This window comes from Aquarana catesbeiana, linkage group LG01 (assembly GCF_042186555.1).
Source record: "Aquarana catesbeiana isolate 2022-GZ linkage group LG01, ASM4218655v1, whole genome shotgun sequence".
NCBI classification, from domain to species: Eukaryota; Metazoa; Chordata; class Amphibia; order Anura; family Ranidae; genus Aquarana; species Aquarana catesbeiana.
The window spans coordinates 711,927,779-711,946,175 of record NC_133324.1 but is presented as its reverse complement, the minus strand read 5'-3'; positions in this window follow the sequence as shown (position 1 = coordinate 711,946,175).

The window sequence follows — 18,397 nt, the reverse complement described above, 5'->3', positions numbered from 1 at the left end:
AATCAGAAAAAAAAGAAAGAAACAATATATAAAAATACAAATAAAGAAAATTTCATTTTCATTACCATGCCTACAAAGAGGTACACTTTGTTTTTCTTTTTTTATTTAGCACAGGTAAAATGTTTATGCTGATTGATAGGCACATTTTAGGCAAATTTTAACTTTAACAGGTTGGCTAAAGTAATGAATTTGTCAAGTAAAATGTTTAGCATTATAGAACATGCCATGAATGTTGATTAGGAACATGTTACAAAACCTTAAGTTTTAAATTAGCTGCCAAGATTAAGTCAGTGTGAGAAAAAATCCAAAATTACAATGATTTAATTTTAACATCATAAAAAGCACTATAGAAAGTACAGGACGGCAACTTGACAGCTTCTCCATAGAAAATATTTATTTAAGCATTACAGCAATATCATCCAAAAATGTTGATGCGTTTGGGCCTTAGGCCTTCATCAAAAGCGTAAAAATATGACATTAAAAACAAGTATATATAAGAGAAGCAGCCCTCGTGAGGTATGAAGGGCAAAAATCACTTGATTAAAAATCAACCAATTAATTGGTTACAGGTGGAGATGACCAGACCTGGACCAAACAAACACACACAAAAACATGGGTTTTCAACAAAGAACTAAATGTAAACAATTACAGTCCCACTGATACAACAGTAGAAGATTTTCAAGAAAAAAAACATTAATTGCTAAACTTCAGAGCATTATTTCAAAAACAAGCTAACATCCATCCTAGTGTTCATACCCAACGGCACGCTAGTATTTAACGTGTGTATCCACCACACCTCCCGTTGATGCAGGGTGCGATGGGTATCCCCCCCTCTTATAGACCATTTGACATGTTATAAACCAAAGAAAGAAGAAATATCAAGGTTACCTCCATGCACTGTCTTGAAATGTTTAGATACATTAGAAATGTTTTTGGCATTTGGTTTGACAGTGTCATTATAGTGTTCAGAGACCCTGATTCGTAGGTGGCGAATGGTGCAACCCACGTACTGTATCGGACAAGCACTACATTCCACTACATAAACCACTGATTTAGAGCTGCAATAGGTTTTGCCTGTGGAGAAAGAGGTGTCAGTTTTGTTTTTTCTGTGTCTTCTACATTGTCTACATGTGCTGGTGCCACAAGGAAAAGATCCAGTGGTATTTAGCCTTGTCCATGGGGAATGATGAGGATGAAAAAGGCTAGGAGATAGGATAGATCCCAGTGTGGGAGCCCTTCCACTGGAAAAACTATATCCCTTTAGTAAAATGTTATACAATGTCTTATCCACGTATAGAATGGGAAGGCACTTTTTGACAATTGCTTTCATACTAGGGTTCTCTTCATTTTTTAGCATGCTACCTCTATCCTTTTTCTCCGCCTTGATCCTGCCATTATCAATCAAATTTTTTTGTATCCTCGTCTCATTAGTATTTCTGAGACTACAGTACATTCTTTCTCATAATCTTCATGATCAGAGCAGTTCCTTTTTGCTCACACCAACTCCCCCACTGGTAATGCATGTATGGTATGAAAGGGGTGACAACTCGTAGCAAGCAAAAGTGAATTGCCAGTACATTGTTTTCTGAAGGTTTTTGTAGCTACCCTGCCACTGTCCATGTGTCCAGTAAGTGTTATGTCCAAATAATACATTCTGACAGAGTGAAAGTGATGACTGAACTACAAATTCAAATGGTTGTTATTAAGATACATGGTTGATTCATTTTGGCTTCTCTCATATTTTGTCAAGAATTTTTTTGTTACTAAACATTTTTGTGCTTATCTCAGCAGAAAATGATAACATGCATCTCTTTCATAAATGTTTTTAGTGAAAATCTTCAAATCCTAGCCAGACATTGTGATTAACATTATTATTAATCATAAAAACAAAATTTATAGAGACAAGTGCTAATAATTAAGGTAAGGTATCGTTCTTTTCTTTTTGTTTTTGCTAGCTTAGTTGGAGCCCTTCTTTGATGGTGCACAAGTGGTGAAGCTTGGTTAGGTCCATCCATCCTTCTAAAGGTGTTTATAAGGTGATAGTTCAGAAAAGAATGGAAACACAGATAGGTAAAGATAATTTTAAACAAGTTCCAACGGGAAGAGAGAGTAGAAGAAATGACCACCGCTCATTGTAATGATATCCGCTAGTGAAGCTGACAACTCATCCTGAGATTGCTGCTGATTAGTGTTGGGCGAACGTTACGGCCGTTCGCCAAACACCTGAGTTTGCAGAGTGGTCACCAGGTGCTGGCCTGCAATGCATAGTGCTGCACAGTTCATTCGGTGCCCTCTTTGGGCAAAGCTTTGCCCAATCAGGGTGCAGTGTAAGTTGATTGTCATCAGTTGTCAATAGGTTTTCCCACTGATATCTAAATAATAAAAAAAAGTGGCGGTTAAAAAATAAAGAATAAAGAAAAAAACTGTGTGGGGTCCCACCCACAATCCATACCAGACTCAGCAGAGACGAACAGGCAACAGCGGCCGGTATGGGGTGGCGTGCTAATCTGTCCCAACAGGTTATATGTATAACGTTCCGTCCTTAACAGGGGGTGCTCGTCCCATGTCTATTGCTGACTATTCAAGATGGCTGTTGTTCTTTTTTTCTGAGGTAATGGTGGTTAGAAGTGAGACTGACAACTTTGTTGATTGTTAAAGATGGCTGCCATCCACTCCCCAAGTTAATGGTGGCTGTGAGTGAAAACTGAAATATTGCTGACTAGAGAACCCCCCAATTTGGTTCTCGCCAGAACTCTCCAACATTGCAAAAGTTCGGACCTCAACGGCGAACCCCATTGAAGTCTATGAGACCAAATTTGAAAAATGAATAGTCAACATTTTGAGGGCTTATTTGCAAGTTATTAGCCATAAAAAGGGTATTGGGGCTTGGGTAATGCCCTGGGGGACATGTACCAGTTCAATTTACAAAAAAAAAAAAAAAAAAAAAGAAGATTTTTAAAGGAACAGTGATTTTAACCACTTTCAGACCGCCCACCATCGTTATACATCGGTACTTTGAAGAGGAATATCGTTGTTATGGCAGCAGCTAGCTGTATCCTCTTCTTCAGCCGGTGGTCCACTTCAAGATAAAAGTGGTCTCTGTGGTGGATTCGCCGCGAGATCACTTTTATCGGTGCAGGGAGAGGGCCCCCCCGCCACACGGCGGTGCCCTCTGCCGCTTACCTGAGCTGTTGGCAGCAGCAGAGGTGATCGGATGTCCCCTAGTGTGACATAGAGACAAGTGAGGGGAAGATGGCCCCCCACCTGTCTCCATATAATTGCAGGGCGGAAGCGACGTCAAAACGTCACTTCCACCCAAAGATCCTAGAGGGCTATTTTTTTTCTGTATTTTTTTAAATGACATTTTTTATTGCATTTTACTGTAAATATGAGATCTGAGGTCTTTTTGACCCCAGATCTCATATTTAAGAGGTCCTGTCAAGATTTTTTTCTATTACAAGGGATGTTTACATTCCTTGTAATAGGAATAGAAGTGACACATTTTTTTTAAAAGAACAGTGTAAAAATAAAAAATAAAAAGGTAAAATAAATAGGAAAAAAAAATCAAAAAACTTTTAAACATGCCCCATCCCGACGAGCTCGTGTGAAGAAGCGAACTCATACGTGAGAAGCGCCTGCATATGAAAACAGTGTTCAAACCACACATGTGAGGTATCGCCGTGATCGGTAGAGCAAGAGCAATAATTCTAGCCCTAGACCTCCTCTGTAACTCAAAACATGCAACCTATAGAACTTTTTAAACGTCGCCCATGGAGATTTTTAAGGGTAAAAGTTTGTTGCCATTCCACGAGCAGGCGCAATTTTGAAGTGTGACATGTTGGGTATCAATTTACTCGGTGTAACATTATCTTTCACAATATAAAAAAAATGGGCTAACTTTACTGTTGTCTTATTTTTTATTCAAAAAAGTGTATTTTTTCCAAAAAAAGTACACTTTGTAAGACCGCTGCAATACGGTGTCACAGAAAGTATTGCAATCACTGCCATTTTATTATATAGGGTGTTAGAAAAAAAGCGTATATTGTTTTGGGGGTTCTAAGTAATTTTCTAGCAAAAAAAATGTTTTTAACTTGTAAACAACAAATCTCAGAAAGAAGCTCAGTCCTTAAGTGGTTAATGATGCCTTTAGCCCCTTAGTCAGCATGTAAAGTGGCGCATCTATACTGTGTATAGAATAGGGATGGACGAACGGTTCAGCCCGAGCATAAGTTTGGACCAAACTTTCGCTGTTCGGACGTTCCATGTACAGCCGAACAAATGGGTCGTTCAACTGTTTGTTCGACACCCCGAACCAGCCGCAATGCATTGCGGCACTGAACAATGCATTGCAAGCCCTGATTGGCTAAAGCAGTGAAAGCTTCAGCCAATCAGGGCACAGAGCACTGTCAGAGTCATGATTGGACACTGTCATCATGACTTTATCCAATCATGGCTCATTTCCGCCCCACAATATAAAAGTATTATTTCAATGGAAGGCATTTTCAATGTGATTTTGGCGTGGAGAGAGGTAGAACAGGGCTCTGTTCACTGCTATTAGTTAGTTAGTGTTCTTTACTGTGCTATTTTGCTTCAATTGTCAGTGTAGAATATTAATTTAGTGTCAGTATAGGGATAGTGTGAGTGTAGTGAGGAGGACCATCATTCAGCTTTGCATAGTGTGCAGCTAGAGTAGGGACAACTCAGATAGTTTCACTGTAGTGTAGTGAGACGTGTCATTCATACATACATTAGTGTAGAGTAGGGACATCTCAGATAGTTTCAGTCTAGTGTAGTGAGACCATGTCAGTAATCTTTACATTAGTATATAGCTAGAGTACGGACAGTTCAGATAGGGTCAGTGTAGTGACGGTTGAACACCATCTATTTGATTGCGTTACTGCCAGTTTAACGCCATTTACTTCTGTGTGCATTACTGCTAGTTTAACGCCATATAGTTCTGTGTGTGTTACTGCCAGTTTAAGCCATATTGTTTTGTGCGTTACTGCCAGTTTAACATCATATAGTTTTGTGTGTGTTACTGCCAGTTTAATGCCATATAGTTCCGTGTGCATTACTGCCAGTTTAACACCATATAGTTCTGTGTGCGTTACTGCCAGTTTAATGCCATATAGTTCTGTGTACGTTACTGACAGTTTAACGTCATATAATTCTGTGTGTGTTACTGACAGTTTAACGTCATATTGTTATATGTGCATTACTGCCAGTTTAACGCCATATAGTTTTGTGCATTACTGCCAGTTTAACGCCATATAGTTCTGTGTGCGTTACTGCCAGTTTAAGCCATATAGTTTTGTGCGTTACTGCCAGTTTAACATCATATAGTTTTGTGTGCGTTACTGCCAGTTTAATGCCATATAGTTCCATGTGCATTACTGCCAGTTTAACACCATATAGTTCTGTGTGCGTTACTGCCAGTTTAATGCCATATAGTTCTGTGTACGTTACTGACAGTTTAACGTCATATAGTTCTGTGTGCGTTACTGCCAGTTTAACGCCATATAGTTTTGTGCATTACTGCCAGTTTAATGCCATTTACTTCTGTGTGTGTTACTGCCAGTTTAACACCATATAATTTTGTGTGTTACTGCCAGTTTAACGCCATATAGTTCTGTGCGTCACTGTACATTTGGTGCATTATATTGCAGTATATTATAGTGTATCTGTGGAGTGTCTGTGTAGTGTGAGTACTCAAATTAAAGTGCACCAAACACCTCTTTACATTGATTAAAGTGCATCTACGTACAGATTTCAACTTCTTCTTTACATTTGCTTATAAGCACCGCTCCCTCCCTCCCAATAATGTCTGGGAGGACAACAAGGAGAGGCAGACGTTCCCTTGGCACTGTAAGGGGGCCAGCAACAAATGTGTCCACAGCCAGAGGTGGACGTGGTCGTCAGTCCTCAGGCAGGGCATCAATTCCTCTGTTTAGTGAGTTTGCCCATGCTATCTAGCCACAGCATGCAAAGGAGATGGTGGACTGGCTTACTAAACCTTCCTCATCCTCCTCATCCTCTGTCACGCAAGCAGAAACAAGTGTGCAGTCCCCTGCAGTTGTTAGAATGGATAAACCTGCCTCCTTGTCCACATCTATTCCTGCCATAGCCCCAACATCAGCCATTAAGGAGTCAGCTGAGTTATTTGACCACAGCGTCAGCCACTTGCACCTTGATAATGCCCAGCCATTACTGGATTCAGATGTTGGTTCTGAGGTTGAGGATGACAGGGACATGAGCCTAGAGAGAGGGAGGACCACCGGTAGACATATTGGCATTCATTTTCCCCAAGCCGCAGTGTATTGCCAAATTGTCTCTAGTGGTAATGATGAAGATGGAGGAGATGGAGATGATGATGGAGATGATGATGGAGATGATGATGATGATGAGGTCACTGATGTGACTTGGGTGCCAGACAGAGCAGAGGAGGAAACTGAAGGTGAGACGGCACAACCTCAATGAGGCCAACATCAAGAAAGAGTAGCGAGCAGCCACCCTATTCCAGCACATTCTGCAGCTGTTATCTCCTGGCCCACTCCCCAAAGCTCAGATGTCTGGGCCTTTTTCAGCACTTCTGCAGCAGATCACACTGTTGCTATCTGCAATCTGTTTTTTTTTTTTTTTTTGAAAGCCTATGGCGTGCATAACACACCCAAAAAACTTCACTCGGTGCCAAAAAAATGTGCACACACATAAAGAGTGGTCACAAAAAAATGCAACGGGTACACAGACGTGCCAATTTCCTGATCCCCCGGGGCTCCAGATGGGGACAAAGGTACTTTACAGTGGTCTATCTGGCCAAAACCAGACAGACCCTGTTCTCTGGTGGGCCTGCCAAAACAGGACCCACCCAAGTACTAGGTGGAGCTCCCCTGAAGGGAGACCCCATGAAAGAGGGCAAACTAAGCCAGAAGGCCATGTCCACCCCTTTCCAAGACTTTCAGGGCTGGCCCGAGGACCCGCATCCTTACTCATCACACAGTGAGACAACCATGTACAAACACAAAAAGACAAAACGTGACAAACATAGGCATCAAATAAATAAAATAAATAAAAAGAAAGTGGGGAAGGGATAGTGAAGAGGAGAGTGAAAAAGGTGGCCATTGTGTAAAACAATGACCAGGCCCTCCGGCCAGGAATAAAAAATTCCTCTGGTCCCAGCCAAAAGGCCCGGCCCAAGAGGCAGGTGCTAAAAAAGCGTGTTCTATGGTGCAGTGACCATGGTGCCTCAAATCAAAGTGACTGCCACTTACAGTGATTATTTGGCACCCCTGGACTGCCACTCCAGGGGCACATACTCCATAGGCTTTCAAGACCAACCCTGGCCCATGGCCTAGACCACAGCAGACCCCACTGCAGACAGAAAAGGCATGAAGTTCAGGGAGCTTGGTGAGAGCCCTTGCCCCTAAGGCTCCACCGTCGCTCCCATCACCCCTTCCAATTTCACATGCGGGTAGATACTAACCACTCTCCCTCACCAGCAAAAGGGGAGTAAGCATTCTCTTACCCGAATAACTGTCCATAGCTAGAGCTACCACAATCCAGGCCAGAAGGCCAGGGACCCGACCCTCCGGCCAGACCAAGATGCAGCACCCATCCTCACCAGGAGCACTCTTCCAGACGGCTCAGACTCAACCATTGGCCGGTCCCCAGTCTTTCTGTCGGGCAACCGGCATAGTCCCTGCTAAGTACCGCCCTTCCAGGCACTATGACACCATTGGATTTGCTGGCCCTCCCCAATGAGAGTGACACAGCGCCTCCTCTGGAAACTGATAAGAACAGATTTTTTTTTTTTAATTCTTTTATTTAAAATTTCACAAGTAAAATACATAGATAACATGAATCCAAAAGAATATGTTTTAAACAATAAAATAGCATAACATTTGTACAAAAAATAGAAGAACAAACAAGTATTTACAATATTTACATAACCCTCCCACCCCCCTCCCAAAAACCCAGCCACTTCTCTCCCAAAAACCCACCCACAAAACCCAAAAGTACATAACAACAATAAAGATAATAAGAACATTTCACAACAATAAATATATCAGGAATATTTCAAAACAAAAACAAAAATAAAGATAACAAGAACATTTAAGCAAAACAACCCATTCCCACCCTTTATTAGCAAATCAAATAACAAACTATCCCTACTATATACTCTCCCTCCACCCTATCCCTACACAAACAAAAACACTCCTATGCACTTTCTCCACACTGTCCCTTTATCACCATCTATACTCACCCTGAAAAACAAAAAGAAAAGGTTAATCATTCAAAAATAAATATCAATAGCATAATCTCAATATTTACATTATATACACCATTGTTTCCACTCCTCCAATTTCCATAACTTTCTTGCATTCTTTTCTCCTAACTTTTTATAATCAAAATATGCCTCCCTAAATCACACAAACCATATAACACCATCTCATACGTTACACTCTTCACACCAGTCAATCCCTCAACCATCTTCCCCATCCTTTTCCATATTTTCTTCGCATAGCGACACTCCCAAAACACATGTACCACCCTCTCAATCCCCCCACACCCCAGTCTCGGACACACCTCACTGTCCACAAACATTCTCCTCCTCTGAAACTCCCTTGTAGGCAAACACCCATGCACCCCCATCCACGCAATATCCTTCTGTCTATTATCCACTCCTTTACAGCACACATTCTTCCAGACTTTCTTACATTCAGCTATTCCTAAACCACCTATTCCTTCCACCTCCTCCCTTTCTTTCAGTATCTGCATTACCTTCTTACTCTCACACCATGTACCTCGCGTCACATCTTGCAACCCATACCTCCTCATACACCTTTCAACCCTCACATAAAAGCAAGGCGCAACAAAACATACAGGTTTCCTCAAATCGACTTCACACAGCTTATATTTCCATAACACACTCCCACATATCCCCCATATTTTACCATACACCCTGCAACGTTCTCTTTCTCACTCAATCTCACACACATACTTACATACTTCACCACCAGAAATTTCTCAATACTCACCATACCTTTCCCACCATTCATTACTCCTTTCATTACTTTCTCCCTTTTCAACTTCTCCATCATAGATGACCAAAAAAAAAAGAAAAACACACTCTCACAATTTGTTTCATCACTCTATCTGGAGCTGGAAACACATAATACAAAAATAACAAAATCGGCATCACAACAGCCTTCACAATCAACACCTTCCCTTCCAACGACAAAGTCCTTAAAGACCAAAAATCAACTTTCTTTTTCACTTTCACTAACGTATCGTGCCAACTCTCTCTCCCATACAAATCAGAATCAAACTTGACACCTAAAATCCTCACTCCTCCCTCACAAAACTTCCAACCACATTGTTCAATCCCCCTCCATACACCAAACAATTTACACTCACTTTTCCCCATATTCACACAAAAACCACTCGCCATATAAAAAATCTCAATCAACAACTTCACTCTTCTTAGCCCTGCCATAACTCTACAAATCACTGTAACATCATCCATATATCCTATTACTTTCAAAACCCTGCCACCACTCCCTGGCACCTCCACCCCTCTCACACACTTATCTTTCATCAACATCCTCAACAAGGGATCAATCACACAAATAAACAACACGGGTGATAACGGGCAACCCTGTCTCACACCCGACCTAATGCTTATATCACTCGTCATCCACCCATTCACCAACACCTTACTTACCATACCTCTATACAAACACTTAATCCATCCAATCAACACCTCAGGTAACCCCATTCTCCTCAACACTTTAAACATAAAATCATGCGACACTCTGTCATAATTTCAAAATCCACAGCCAACACTGCCACTTCCTGCTTCCTCTCCTTACAAAACCATAACACATCCCTCAAGCTCACCAAACTTTTTGTAATAGACCTCCCAGGCACCGCACACGCTTGCTCCTCCCCCACCAATTTCTCCACCACCGTATGCAACCTATTCGCCAACACCTTCACCACCACCTTATAATCTACATTCAACAATGATATAGACCTCCAGTTTTTCAACTCTCGCTTGTCACCTTTTTTATACAACAAAACAATCATGCTTTTTAACATAGATTCAGGCATCCTCCCCTCTTCCAAAACTTTCATCACCATCTCATACACGCAGTCACCAATCACCTCCCAAAACGTGCAATAAAACTCAACTGGCAAACCATCACTCCCAGGCGTCTTACCTTTCTTTAAACTCCCAAGACATTCATCAACTTCACCTTTACTCACTTTCTCCCCTAACATACTCTTATCCTCCATATCCAGACACATCTCCACCTGCTCCAACACTTCCTTCTCAACCCTCTCATCCCTCTTCTTTTCCATATATAAATTGGAATAAAACTTCCAGATTTCCTCTCCCAACCTCTCTTTCCCACTTACTACCTGTCCATTCTCATCCAATACACTTGACAAATCCACCTTCCCACCATACACCTTTTTAAAGAAAAAACGCGTACATTTCTCATCCTTCTCCTTCACTACCATCCTAGCTTGCGAAATAATCTCTCTCCCTCTCCGCTCCATAAAGACTCTCAATTTTCCTCTTGATTCCACTAATTCACACCCCACATTCTCTCCCCATTCCCTTAGTTCTTCCAAATATTCCAATCTCTTCAACCACCATTCATACGCCTCACGTTCCTTTTTTGCAATCTCACAACCTTTCCTTACAAAAAAACCTCTTAGTCTGACCTTTCACCCACTCCCACCACTTGATCACACTTAAAAAATCATTCCTCCTCCTTTTCAGTTTCCCAAAAAACTCAACATACTCTCTTTTCACACCCTCATCCTCCAACAATTCCACATTCAACTTCCACACACCTTTACCATACATTACATCCGATTCCATACTCACAACACACTCGATCCGACCATGGTCCAAGAAAGGCTCCCGCTGAATGACAAAGGATTCCGGCTGTAAATTTTTTTAAATGAAACAAAAATCAATCCTAGATTGCACAGTACCCTTATCACTAAAATAAGAAAAACCACCACCTTCACCCACATCCCTTAACCCAAACAACCGCAAAATCTCACCCAACTCCTTCCCAGACTTCAACATCCCCACCACCACCTCCACCCCCACACCTATCCCCATTACGTAAAATACAATTAAAATCCCCCAACACAATAATAGGATCCCTCCCCCCCCCAAAAAAACTTCATCTTCTCAAACAAATCCAATCTCCCCTTTTTATCAACTGGTGCATACACACAAAATAACTTAAAACAAACACCCCCATACTCCAAAGTAACAAATAAACATTGACCCACCTCCACCTCCACCTTCCTTAAAATCTTAATTTTATTATTTTTAATAAGAATCCCCACGCCACTATTCCTGCTCCGACCCAACGACCATACTGCATCCCCCTTGGTCCATCTTGCACTATGTGGTTCCTCCCTCATATTGCAGTCCTGCAAGCAAAAAATATCATTAGCATATCCAGACAAGATGTTAAAAATTGCTGCCCTGTCTAGATGCCGTCCCAATACTTCTGTAATTGAGGGAAGATACCCATAAGCGCATAGAAAATTAGGAAGGGATCATATTCCTGTCATGATTTTTTCTTTTTTTTCCCTACTTTGTCCCTGGCCCTAGTCCTAGGTCCCACCCCTGACCCAGGACTCACCCCCCCTGTTTTTTTCTTTGCCTTCCCTTTTGGTACCCTGCAGTACCCTATCACCTCCTGCAGCTCGGACAGCTGTACAGTGCTCACATAAGATGGTGCCTGCAAGGAGTCCGAGTCAATCACCACATCCGATGCTTCAGGGCCTAGAGAGTCCGGGAAGGAGCCTATGACCTGGGAGGACTCAGCCATCTTTCTTTTTAGGGAGAGCTGCCCCACCTCCATCTCCTCCTCCTCCTCTGAGTCCTCCCATTCCTCACCGCTCCCCTCCGACTCCCCCTCGGCCAGGAGGTGCCCAGGGACACTCTCCTCTGGTACAGGAGAGGTCCCTTCTTCCCTCACGGTGTCAACAGGGGAGGGACCTGGCTCACCCTCCATAGGTGGGCAGACATCAGCCCACACCACCACTTCCTTGGGCAGCACTATGGCCTGCTCAACAGAGTTCACCGTGGTGGTTGGAACGGAACCCAGTCTGGCCACATCTGCGTAGAATAACACCTGCTTGCCCACAACCACCTCAGCCTCCATAGCTTTTACCGCCTCGGCTACTGGAGTGGGCTCAGATGCTCTGTTTACCTTCGGGCATTGTTTTGCAAGGTGCGTCCCACTACCACAGATGTGGCAGCTCTTCTTCTCCGGACACTGACCGGCTCCGTGACCCTGCTTAAAGCAATTGCGGCATGTTAACCCGGCCTCGCACTGGTCTTTGGTGTGTCTGAAAGCAAAACACTGTCTGCAGAAGAGGGGCTGGCCAGGGTACCACAAGTAGCCATGATTCCTTCCAATGGAGAAGGACTGAGGGGGGTGCCTGATGCCAAAAATACCCTCCTGATCCGCCCTAAAAGTCACCCAAAATTTATGCTGCCCGTTAAAGGTACCTAGCACATTCGTCAGCTTCATGCCTGCTTAAACTGACTCGCAGTACCTGAATAAAAAGGCAGCGATTTCCCCATCCTGTACAAAAGAATCGTACATATGCTCAGTGATGGGGACCCGCACTTTCGTCTCACTCGACAGGAATGTGATCCCTTCCAGCAACTCGTCGCCCTCTTTCTTGCCTTTCCGTAGCATACATGTCTGCAGATCTTCCTTTTTCCAGAAAGTAACGTCATACATTCCAGTTGTAGGAAAACACTGCATGCAAAAAATGGCTTCTCTCGGCATCCCAAAAAAGTCTTCAATCACCTGCTTCTGAATGAAGTGCAATCCTATCTCACTCCATCTAGGCTCGGCCACGACCAGCCTCACAGTGTTTGGTACGCTCGGCGGCCCCACCATACCTACGTCCACCAATCCCACAGCCAACTCATGGATGGTAGGGAAAGGCAATCACTCTTGTACACTCACGATGGCATCCCCCCCAATAGCAGCATGTGATGCACCCGAAGGAAACACCCCAAGGCCGAGAGGGACTGGCACCGGTCGTTACCTAATGACCAGAACAAGGCAGAAACTGCACTTGCTCTTAGCCAAAAGGCCGAGAAGCGATCTGCAATCTGTGTCTCAGGCACATAGAACGTGGCAAAAACACCAACCATATGCATATCATTGCAATTTTTTTTTTGCCTTCATCAAGAGCACCTCTATAGGGTTACGGTGGGAAGGTGCCCCTGACACCCAAAGAGTAATTTCTCTGCACCTGTTTGACAGGTGCATATCATTGCAATTTTTTACAGCAAGGCCAATTCTTGCTTTCATCAAGCGTACCTCTATAGGGTTATGGTGGGAAGGCGCCACCGACATCCAAAGACCAATTTTTACACACCTGTTACTTCAATACTACGTCAAAGTGACACCAGAATGTATCCAAAGAATCTCTAATCTTGTTCCCAGTGCACTACATTGTAGCCTCATCATACACACTGGCTCCCCAGCTGTTGCTGAGCAAAATAAAGGCAGCTTGCAGGGAAAATGTCATTTTTTTTGGCTTTATAAATGCAATTATTGCTGCAGCAGATTCTAGACATGGTACAGATATGCCATTTTACTGGTAGACTAAGTAAACACCCCCCCCCCCCCCCCCAGGCACTATATTGGAAGGAATTTTTCATTTTTAGGCTTTCACTTAAAAAATAAAAAAATCACTGCTCATTTAAAAATGACATTTTTCACAAACTTTTTTTTATTGACACATGTCCCCCAGGGCAGGACCCGGACCCTATAACCATTGTATGCCCAATTACTTGCATATAAGCCTTCAAAATGGACACTTTTTGGGTCCAAACTTTCTCGGTGTTTGGAAGTTCTGGTGCGAACCGAACAGGGGTCTGTTCAGCCCATCCCTAGTATAGAACCTGCTGCAGCAAAACTAACAATTATAAAGAAAGACCTATTACATTTAAATTGATTTTTCTTGCAAACTTTCTCTACTTTCTAAGCATCAGCTTGGGGAGCCAGTCTGTATGATGAGGCCACAATTTAGGGTACTCAAAACAAGATCAGAGATTTATTGGATACATTCTGGTGTCTCTTTAGCAGACTATGGATAGAAATAACAAATTTGTGCACCACAGTGAGATAGCCTTATGCAAAGAAGCCAAATTATAGTATACTCAGGCCAAGATTAACATTTTTTTTTAGATAAAGTCTGGTGTCTCTTTTGCAGACTTTGGATAGAAGTAACAGTTGCGGAAATATTGTTTTTTGGGTGTTGGTGGTGCTTTCGCCCCGTAACTTTCTAGAGGTACTCTTGATGAAAGCAAGAATTGGACATGTAAAAAAAGAAAAAAAAATGTAAATTTGATGCCCCTGTCACACATTTGCATTGGTCTTTGGGTGTTGGTGGTGCCTTCATCCCATAACCTCTTAAATGTACTCTTGATGATGGCCTTACTGTAAAAAATTGGATTTTGACACCCCTGTCACACAGTTGTGGAAAAATTGGTCTTTGGGTGTTTTTGGTGCCTTCACCCTGTAACATTCTAGAAGTACTCTTGATGAAAGTAAGAATTGGCCTTGCTTTAAAAACTTAAATTTAATGTTCCTGTCACACAGTTGTGGAAAAATGTATCTTTTGGTGTTGGTGGTGCCTTCACCCCCTAACCTTTTAAAGGTACTCTTGCTGAAAGCAAGAATTGGCCTTATTGTAAAAAAAAAAAAAAAAAAGTTGACGCCCCTGTCACACAGTTGCAGAAAAATTGGTCTTTGGGCCTCGGTGGTGCCTTCACCCTGTAACCTTTTAGAGGTAATCTTTATGAAAGAAAGATTTGGCCTTGCTGCAAAAAATTGAAATTTGATGCCCATGTCACACAGTTGCAGAAAAATTGTTTTTTTTTTGGTGTTGGCGGTGCCTTCACCCTCTAACCTTCTAGAGGCTGTCTTGATGAAAGCAATATTTGGCATTGCTGTAAAAAAAAAAAAAATAAAATAACACCCATGTCACACAGTTGCAGAAAAATTGGTCTTTTGGGTGTTGGTGGTGCCTTCACCCCGTAACCTTCTAGAGGTGCTCTTGATGAAAGAAAGAATTGGCCTTGCTGTAAAAAAATAAATTTGACTGCCCTGTTATACTGTTACATAAAAAATGTTCTTCATGTGTTGGTGGTGCCCTGACCCTGTAACCATCTAGAGGTACTCAAGTATTGGCCTTGCTGTAAAAAATTGAAATTTGACACCCCTTAAATATAGTTGTGGAAAATTTGGTCTTTGGGTGTTAGAGGTGCCTTCATCCTGTTACCTTCTAGAGGTACTCTTGATGAAAACAAGAATTGGCCTTGCTTTAAAAAAATAAATTTGATGCCCCTGCCACACAGTTGTGGAAAAATTGGTCTTTGGGTGTTGGTGGTGCCTTCACCCTGAAACCTTCTAGAGGTACTCTTGATGAAAGCAAGAATTTGCCTTGCTGTAAAAAAAAAAAATAATTTGATGCCCCTGTCACAAAGTTGCAGAAAAAATGGTCTTTGGGTGTTAATTGTGCCAATGAAACCTGCACCAAAAATTACTTCAAGATAAAATCAACACCCACAATCAGCCTAGACAGTCTTGCAGAGATTTGAGGTCCCAATAACTTAATCAGCAACATCGACATCAGGGGCTTGATAGCTGCTACTAATCCAGGACTGATTCATTTTGACAAATGTCATCTGGTCAACAGAGTCTGTGGACAGACACCTTCTTTTATCTGTCACAAAACCTCTGGCAGCACTGAATGCCCATTTGGAAAGCACACTTGATGGAGGGCAGTCCAGCACCTCAATTGAGTACTGGGCAGGTTCTGGCCAGTGGTCTTTTCTCTTGACCCAGAAACCTGGTGGATCATCTACTGGAAAACTCTTTATGTCTGTTTTCGCCCCTAGATAATCTTCCACCATATGATGCAGATGCTGGTGATAGGATGTGGAAGCTGACAGTCCTGGGTGCTGAGGACTAAAAAAAATTCAAAATGCATCACTGTGGTGGCCCCCTTCTCCACTGCTCCTCCATTGACCAACAGAAGCCTCAAAACTAGCTTTTCCATGAGACTGTAACCCAGTAAAGTTTGAAAAGGCATTACTCCCCTTTAAAGTAAATTGAAGGGTGGGTGACTGCGCTTAGGATCCTACCTAGGTATGCTGCCTCCCTTGATATAGCTCCCCTAAGGGGTCTATAGGTACAAGGTTATAATGAGAAGGGGGTGGTGGCACTCCCTAGTTTGCGAAAAAGTGCCAGTTAATGGTGTATACTTAACACAAATGTAGTGTAATACAAACTATTATTAAATATAGTGGTCAGTACACTCCAAATCCGTGAACAATACTTGTTACTATTAATCACTTAAACAAGGTGATCCGCTATACAGATTGTGAACATTTAAACGATCCCCACACAGATAGCGTGATTCCACTAGTGAGGTTAATACAATGTGTATATCTATAAAAGTGAATATTGGGTTAATAGAGCTCCATATATATAACAACATGATTAACAGTTAAACTTTTTTTTAATTATATTTTTTATGTACTCACTAAGGTTGTTGTAAACACATAACCACTTTATGACTGTTAATCACGTTGTTATACATATGGAGCTCTATTAACCCAATATTCACTTTTATAGATATACACGTTGTATTAACCTCACTAGTGGAATCATGCTATCTGAGTGGGGATCGTTTAAATGTTCACAATCTGTATAGCGGATCACCTTGTTTAAGTGATTAATAGTAACAAGTATTGTTCACGGATTTGGAGTATACTGACCACTATATTTAATAATAGTTTGTATTACACTACATTTGTGTTAAGTATACACCATTAACTGGCACTTTTTCGCAAACTAGGGAGCGCCACCACCCCTTCTCATTATAACCATTACTCCCCTTTAAGCTGTCCTCAAGATATTTCATCCTGTGCTCAATCTGCGAGGGCAGGATAATTTCCGAGACTTTCTCCTTGTAACGGTGGTAATGGATGGTTGCCAACCAATAATTATCCTTATCCTTGATGCCACAAATTCTCGGGTCCTTTCACAGCTTTAAAGAATAAGGGGGCCCATGCACAGCAAGTTTGCGAAGACATGAGAAGCAGAGTCCTCCGGGTCACTGAGGATTACAGTGTCTGGAACTGCCTCCTCCCAGCCCCATACTACTCCCAAGGTTTCTGGGGGCTGAAAACCCTTACTGGGTGCCCAACCGCTGGCCTGCGGGCCACATGTGGCCAGAGGCACCCTCTGATGTGGCTCACCACATCTTGCTCATTGGTGTGAATGAAGCCGGTGCTAGAGGAAGCATACAGCTGCAGGAAAGAGCAGAGCCGATGCTCCTGTCACAGGCGGAGTGATACCAAATGCACTCCGCCTTGGACACCAGCCACCAGCGATACCCGCCAGCATTACCAGCAGTACAAGCAGTACCCACCAGCAGTACGCATCAGCAGCACCAGCAGTACCCACCAGCAGTATTAGCAGTACCCACCAGCAGTACCAGCAGTACCCACTAGCACCCACCAGCAGCAAGTACCAGCAGTACCCACCAGCCATACTCATCCAGGGGGACAGCCAGCAGTACTTGCCAGCCATACCCTCCCTGGGGGACAGCCAGCAACAGCCACTAGAAATACCCACCTTGGGGGACAGTCAGCAGCAGCCACCAGCCATACCCACCCTGGGGGATAGCCAGCAGCAGCCGCAAGCCGTACCTGCCCTGGGGGACAGCCAGCAGCAACCGCCTGCCATACCCACCCTGGGGACAGCCAGCAGCAACCGCCAGCCATACCCACCCTGGGGGACAGGCAGCAGCAACTGTCAGCCATACCCACCCTGGGGGACAGCCAGCAGCAACCGCCAGAAATACCCACCCTGGGAGACAGCCAGCAGCAGCAATGGGCATATCTGTTCTCTACACTGGTACACTAGCTACACTGGGCTGCTTCAAAATGAATCCGCAGGTGCAGTGCAGTGCACCTGTGGGTTACCTGCACTGAGGCATAGACTTCTGTTATTATCTGCAGGTTTGGTGTGCTTTCTATGGAGCAGCAGATGTAAACAGACCTGTGTCCTTTTACACCCATCTACCTCCAAGCTGATGGGCTTGAAAAAACCCTTTCCATCTGGGCAGATGGGATTGGAGGGCCCATATTGTACAGCAGGCTGTGGCCCCATCTGCTCTGCATATGCAGAGTTGACGCAGACCTGTCATCTGTCAGCTCCACTCATAGGGTTTGACGTATGTCTTCCTCTGTTTCTATGCCTCCAAAACTGCCAGAATCCTCCTTCTCCTTCCTCTCCTCTTGCTCATTGTATGGCGGTGC